The sequence below is a fragment of the Nerophis lumbriciformis genome, linkage group LG18 (assembly GCF_033978685.3).
Source record: "Nerophis lumbriciformis linkage group LG18, RoL_Nlum_v2.1, whole genome shotgun sequence".
In the NCBI taxonomy this organism is placed as follows: domain Eukaryota; kingdom Metazoa; phylum Chordata; class Actinopteri; order Syngnathiformes; family Syngnathidae; genus Nerophis; species Nerophis lumbriciformis.
In genome coordinates this window covers 27,249,666-27,257,458 of record NC_084565.2, presented here as the reverse complement: position 1 = coordinate 27,257,458, position 7,793 = coordinate 27,249,666, and the positions used below count along the sequence as shown (strand labels likewise).

General features: G+C 41.4%; 1 protein-coding gene across 1 annotated transcript in view; it reads left to right on the top strand.

Annotated features, from left to right (window-relative positions):
* Positions 1-6,633: 6,633 nt before the first annotated feature.
* The window catches only part of lingo3a (leucine rich repeat and Ig domain containing 3a), a 116,844-nt gene continuing 115,684 nt past the window's right edge, over positions 6,634-7,793 (top strand). Inside the window, exon 1 of the mRNA XM_061977920.2 lies at positions 6,634-6,820. The gene's annotated coding sequence lies outside the window, so the exon portion shown is untranslated. The remainder of the gene's footprint in view (positions 6,821-7,793) is intronic.

Below are 7,793 nucleotides of genomic sequence, written 5' to 3'. Positions count from 1 at the left end.
AGGCTTTTGTAGAATCATTCATATTTTCTGAAAAATGGCCAACATACCAAAAGCTCTGCCAGGATCTGTAAACGTATGAGCACAACTGTAAAAAAAAAAAAAAAAAAAAAAAAAAAAACGGTTTAAAATGGTGACAGTTTGACCCAGGAACTGATTATTTATATTTTTCCTATTGGAAATGTCTTCAGCCTTTGTAATGTTCTGTGTGTGTGCTGCGTGCTGATAACATTGACGCCAGCTGAAACATGGCAGCATATCTCCTGTACCACGCAACACCAAAAAAGCAGATTAAACTAGAATGGCACTCAGTAGAGCGCAGAACCCAGCCAAGGCTGAGCGATCCCAATTTGGATGGGCACCAATTTGTAAACCTTCACAGGAACCAAAAATCTGCTTAAATGTTGTCATAGTGTTTAATATGCCATTCACTTGTACACTTTCATGATATCCAGGACAAAAGTTCCATCCAACATATTCTGACTTTACAACCATGATTAATAATGCTTAGTTTTGATTGACACTGTCAGGGTGTATTTATTTATGACACACTGCTATTACGAAACACATACTGTGTGTGCTGCATTAATAAAGTTAAGAAATTGATTAACCGCTAACAAATATATACAAACAAGGTCTATTAAAGCAACTGAAACAATGAAGAAATATTCTTAGTAATGTATATATCCGTCCATTTTCTACCGCTTGTCCCTTTTTGGGTTGCGGGGGGTGCTGGAGCCTATCTCAGCTGCATTCGGGCGGAAGGCGGGGTACACCCTGGACAAGTCGCCACCTCATCGCAGGGCCAACACAGATAGACAGACAACATTCACACTCACATTCACACACTAGGGCCAATTTAGTGTTGCCAATCAACCTATCCCCAGGTGCATGTCTTTGGAGGTGGTAGTAATGTATAAAATTAAATTAAGAATAAAGCGCATGTGCAATCCCTACCATTGAGTTATTGAACATTTAAACCGCACGCATCTTTGTTAATTGGAATGCAGTCTGATATATATGCATATCCTTATAGAGCGGCTCTTTTTTGGGGTTGCTCCAAAAAACTGATTCACAATCAAATCGGGTTTTTTGTTCCAACTGTAAATCGGTTCATCATTTGAAAACACTGATTTTAAAAAATATATATAAATAAACGTATACAACATATATACAAAACCCAAAACCAGAGATGTTGGCACATTGTGTAAATCGTAAATAAAAACAGAATACAATGATTTGCAAATCCTTTTCAACTTACATTCAATTGAATAGACTGCGAAGACAAGATATTTAAAGTTCGAACTGAGAAACTTAATTTTCTTTTGCAAATAATCATTAACTTAGAATTTAATGGCAGCAATACATTGCAAAAAAGTTGGCACAGGGGCATTTTTACCACTGTGTTACATGGCCTGTCCTTTTAACAACACTCAGTAAACGTTTGGGAACTGAGGAGACCAATTTTTTGAAGCTTTTCAGGTGGAATTCTTTCCAATTCTTGCTTGATGTACAGAATCAGAAATACTTCACTAATCCCCGAGGGGATCATCACAATCCCCTTCAAGAGCAGACAAACATTACAGGGAGACAGAACAGGATCGCTGACGGGCGAGAAGGTGAGAACCTAAGCCTGGGCCCCTGGGAAGGGGGTCCAGACTGAGGCCAAGAAAAAAAACCTCATAGCCATAGCGCACATAATCATGTGTGTAAGGGGGAAATATCAAATATCAAAGAACACAAAGAACATTAAAGCCATTAAAAGAGCAGAGCTGATGCAATCAGTCATTTCTACATACAGCCACAAAAGTAAAACAACAAAAAAACAAAAACAAAACATATTGACTGTGGTGGCCTCTGCGGTGTTTGTGTTTCATAATGCGCCACACATTTTCAATGGGAGACAGGTCTGGACTGTAGGCAGGTCAGTCTTAGTACCCGCACTCTTTTGCCACTTGTGCCAGCTTTTTTGAAACATGTTGCAGGCATCAAATTCCAAATGAGCTAATATTTGCAAGAAAATAACAAAGTTTTCCAGTTCGTATGTTAAGTATCTTGTCTTTGCAGTCTATTCAATTGAATATAGGTTGAAAAGGATTAGCAAATCATTGTATTCTGTTTTATTTACCATTTACACAACGTGCCAACTACACTGGTTTTGGGAATGTATATATGCACACGCACACGCACACACATTATATATTTTATATATATATGATTTAATTATATGAATAATATAAAATACTATTAATCTAGGGAGGTGTTTAACCAAGGGAGGTGTTTCGGGCACTATCTCTCCCGGCTGGCCTGGGAAAGCCTCAGGATCCCCTGGGAAGAGCTGGACGAAGTGTCTGGGGAGAGGAAAGTCTGGGCTTCCCTGCTTAGGCTGCTGCCCCCGCGACCCGACCTCGGATAAGCGGAAGAAGATGGATGGATGGATGGACTATTAATCTAATACAATTTTACATTCAATTTAGATTTTAAAAAATCGAACCGTTGTGGTGAAGAAGGAGCTGAGCCGGAAGGCAAAGCTCTCAATTTACCGGTCGATCTACGTTCCCATCCTCACCTATGGTCATGAGCTTTGGGTTATGACCGAAAGGACAAGATCACGGGTACAAGCGGCCGAAATGAGTTTCCTCCGCCGGGTGGCGGGGCTCTCCCTTAAAGATAGGGTGAGAAGCTCTGCCATCCGGGAGGAGCTCAAAGTAAAGCCGCTGCTCCTCCACATCGAGAGGAGCCAGATGAGGTGGTTCGGGCATCTGGTCAGGATGCCACCCGAACGCCTCCCTAGGGAGGTGTTTAGGGCACGTCCGACCGGTAGGAGGCCACGGGGAAGACCCAGGACACGTTGGGAAGACTATGTCTCCCGGCTGGCCTGGGAACGCCTCGGGATCCCCCGGGAGGAGCTGGACGAAGTGTCTGGGGAGAGGAAAGTCTGGGCTTCCCTGCTTAGGCTGCTGCCCCCGCGACCCGACCTCGGATAAGCGGAAGAAGATGGATGGATGGATGGACTATTAATCTAATACAATTTTACATTCAATTTAGATTTTAAAAAATCGAACCGTTGTGGTGAAGAAGGAGCTGAGCCGGAAGGCAAAGCTCTCAATTTACCGGTCGATCTACGTTCCCATCCTCACCTATGGTCATGAGCTTTGGGTTATGACCGAAAGGACAAGATCACGGGTACAAGCGGCCGAAATGAGTTTCCTCCGCCGGGTGGCGGGGCTCTCCCTTAAAGATAGGGTGAGAAGCTCTGCCATCCGGGAGGAGCTCAAAGTAAAGCCGCTGCTCCTCCACATCGAGAGGAGCCAGATGAGGTGGTTCGGGCATCTGGTCAGGATGCCACCCGAACGCCTCCCTAGGGAGGTGTTTAGGGCACGTCCGACCGGTAGGAGGCCACGGGGAAGACCCAGGACACGTTGGGAAGACTATGTCTCCCGGCTGGCCTGGGAACGCCTCGGGGTCCCACAGAAAGAGCTGGACGAAGTGGCTGGGGAGAGGAAAGTCTGGGCTTCCCTGCTTAGGCTGCTGCCCCCGCGACCCGACCTCAGATAAGCGGAAGAAGATGGATGGATGGATGGATAGATTTTTAAAAAATCTGACATTGTATCTTATTGAATTGCACAGGTGTACTTGATAAATTGCCCAGTGGTTGTATGCACTGTAGACCTGTGAGCTGCAAGAGCTGTGACAGTAAAAGTAATAATAGGAGAAAATAAAGAATTAAGTTGGTGTAAAATAATGTAAAAAAACAAAACGAAAAACATTACTGTATCACAGTTATTCTATAGTTTATTCATGTAATGGAATTTTTGGAATATATTTATTCATAAGCCCATTTCATTTTATTATGTGTTTTATATTCATAAGAATGTATTGATTCTGTGTTCCCTCCCGCCCCCCCGTCTCTCTCTCTCTCTCTCTCTCTCTCTCTCTCTCACACACACACACACACACACACACACACACACACACACACACACACACACACACACACATTCTTGTATTTGTTACCTTCTTGAAACCTCCGAAAAATGCCTACCTCTTGAGGACCACCCTTTCTCGATATATAAAGATTTGTATTTACAACATTAATAATATATACATACTATGCAAATATAAGAAAGGTAAGCTTTTAATTAGTTTATTTTTTGTTTGTAATGGGTTATTTCAAGTTATTACAGTAGGTCTCTTTATACATATTTATTTTATTTTTAAAATTAATTTTGGCCAAAGGGGGCGCGTTTCAATTTCTTAAACACACTTGCTATTTCATATGTTGACCAGAGGGGGAGCACTTTTAAAACCGACGCATAGTCAATTTGAAAAATCCCTCCTTTTTGGGGCCACCCTAATTTTGATAGATTTAACCACCAGGGGTGCAAATGAGACATTCTTTATTAGATGCAATGGTTTTCCATATTGGGACCATGATTTATGTCCTAACTTGTTCACCCGTTCTCATACGGAAGGTACTTTTCCTTGATGATGTCTCAAGAAGGGTACAAGAACCCGCACACACAAACACACACACACACACACACACACACACACACACACACACACACACACACACACACACACACACACACACACACACACACACACACACGCACGCACACACTATTTGTTACCTTCTTGAGACCTCCGAAAAATGTCTACCTCTAGTATTATGATCAAAGTCGTAATTTTACTTAACGCAAGTCAACATTTTACAAGAAAAACTGAACATTTGTGCAATATTATGATAAAAGTTGGAATTTTACTCAATAACAGTCACAATTTTACAAGAAAAGCTTACAATTTTGGCAATTTTATGAAACGAGTCGTAATGTTACCCGACAAAAGTCACAATTTTATAAGAAAACTTTAAAATTTGGGCAATATTATAAGAATAATCTGAATTTTACTCGGCAAAAAGTATGACAAAAGTCATAATTTTTTAATTTAATTACTCAAAGAATGTCCTTATTTTACATTAACAACAAAAAAGTCGGCAATATTGTGATAAAAGTCAGATTTTTATATGACAAATGTCGCCATTTTGCATTAAAAAGTAATACTTTTAGATAAAAAAGTAATAATTTTACGAGAAAATATTGCAATATTACAGAAATGATAAATTGTTTACACTTTTATAAGAAAAAAGTCGACGCATTGTGGTAACAAGACTGCTTTTAGTTAATTTATTTTATTTAAATGTTTTGTTCATAATTGTTTTTTAATCTTCATTATTTATTTCAAGTTATTACAGTATGTCTCTATATACCAGTGGTTCTTAACCTGGGTTCGATCGAACCCTAGGGGTTTGATGAGTCGGCCTCAGGGGTTCGACGGAGGTCAAAACACACCCGACTCATCGTGTAAATACAAACTTCTCCCTATCGGAGTATTACGGATACGGCAACAGCTGACTGGTTTGCAGGTGCGTAATTTGTTGTGAGTTTATGCACTGTGTTGGTTTTGTTGTTTGAACAAGGTGATGTTCATGCACGGTTCATTTTGTGCACCTGTAAAAATGCAAATTAGTAACATATTGGCTCTTAACTAGTCATTATTAAGTACTTATTAATGCCTCATTCGGCATGGCCTTATCATAACCCTAACCCTGGCTCTAACCCTAACCAAATAACTCTAAATTAAGTCTTTATTACTTAGAATATGTTCCCCATACTAAAGTGTTACCAAAAACATATAACTTTGTCTTGAATTTGAAAAAAAAAACATTTTATTTTTCACTAAAGAAGGGTTCGGTGAATGCGCATATGAAACTGGTGGGGTTCGGTACCTCCAACAAGGTTAAGAACCACTGCTATATAACGTATTTTCCGGAGTATAAGTCGCACCGGAGTATAAGTCGCACCTGCCGAAAATGCATAATAAAGAAGGAAAAAAACATATATAAATAGCACTGGAGCCCGGCCAAACTATGAAAAAAACTGCGACTTATAGTCCGAAAAATACGGTTCATATTTATTAAATTTTTTAAATTTAATTTTGGCCAAAAGGGGGCCCATTTCAATTCCTTACACACACTTGTTATTCCATATGTTGGCCAGAGGGGGTGCACTTCAAATTTTTTACACACACTTGTTGGGAGCATTTTAAAACTGACACACAAGTCAATTTGAAAAATCCCTCCTTTTTGGGACCACCCTCATTTTGATAGATTTCAAATGAGACATTCTCTATTAGATGCAAGGGTTTTTCCGTATTGGGACCATGATTTCGGTCCTAACTTATTCACAGGTCCTCATATGGACGGTACACACACACACACACACACACACACACACACACACACACACACACACACACACACACACACACACACACACACACACACACACACACACACAGAAAGGACGCAATATTGGAATGACTATCTAAGGAAGAAAGCTTGTTTTCCATTTCTCCTTTAGGACTTGAATGTAGCACAGAACAAACCCACCGATGGTAAAGGGGGAGAGAGCGAGATAGAGAGAGAGCAGATGAGCCCCCAATGAACAGCATCAGAGTCCTGTTTCAAACACCCTCCCACACACACACACACACACACACACACACCCCCAGCGAAGAGAGCAGCATCGGTCTCAGCCCATCGCCGCCTCTCCGAGGCACACAGCGAGTAGATCAGCTCGCTCGGAGAGCACCAGGAGGAGCGGACGTGGTGGAGAGGAGGGTGGCTGCTAGATCATTCAACAGCAGTGTTAGGGAGGAGAAGATTGAGAGTGAAGGTGTTCCAGTGCTGCTGCTGCTTGGGGAAGAGGCTGACACAGCATCAGATGTGGAAGGAGCATCAGTCAAGTTCTCATCCTGGGTGAGCCTCTTTTGCCATTTCCTTCCCTCCACACACTTCACTCACACCTCTAATAATACACACACTCATCATGCTTTTATCCACTTGGATTCTGCAAGCACTCACTGTACGTCTTCTCTGAGCAGCTCTCAATCACACTCTAATGATCTGTGTGAAATGGGGCGAGTACAGTTTTTGATCGGTCTCTACAGCTGTTGGTGTTCAGTGTTCAAGCTTTTAAATTTTTTTTAATTTACTTCTTTATTTCAGTGTCCTTTCACACAAGAAAACTATTAATACAGATTACGAAGTGGCCAGCCCACTTAAAAAATGAGCAACACTTTGCAATGTGCGTCGTCTTGATTGATGGGGTCCGGTGCCCGAGACCCCCTGGAGAGGCTAATGTCGATGCACTGATGCGCTGCTAAGCTGATTGACACTCACAGATGAACAGTGTAGTCAACAAATACTGGTACGAGTTTTTTGAAGTTGCTAAAGGCCCTGACGTTCGATTTCCCCTATAAGCATAGGCAGGGGTGCCCTTGAGCAATACATCTGCAGTGGAATGTTGGGATGGTTTGTCGGTGTTTTGGCAATTTATTTCTGGCAAGTTGTTTTATGAAAGGTTAGCAAGTAAGTAAGTAATTTTATTTATAAAGCGCTTTTCACAGATAAAGTCACAAAGCGCTGTACATAACAGGTGAAGTAAAACAACAATTCAATTAAGACAGGGGCAACATCATAAAAAGGGTACAAAGTGGATTAAAATGTATCGTTAAAAGGTGCATTAACTAAAGCAGGGGTGCGCATTACGTCGATCGCGAGCTACCGGTCGATCTCGGAGGGTGTGTCAGTCGATCACCAGCCAGGCATTAAAAAAATAGTCCTAAAAATGAGCGATCATAAATCTTGACTATGACGTCACTTTCGTTCACGGCACCCGAGGGTCTTCTGAGATGACGCTGGCTGCTGCCAGCTCATTAAAATTACAGAC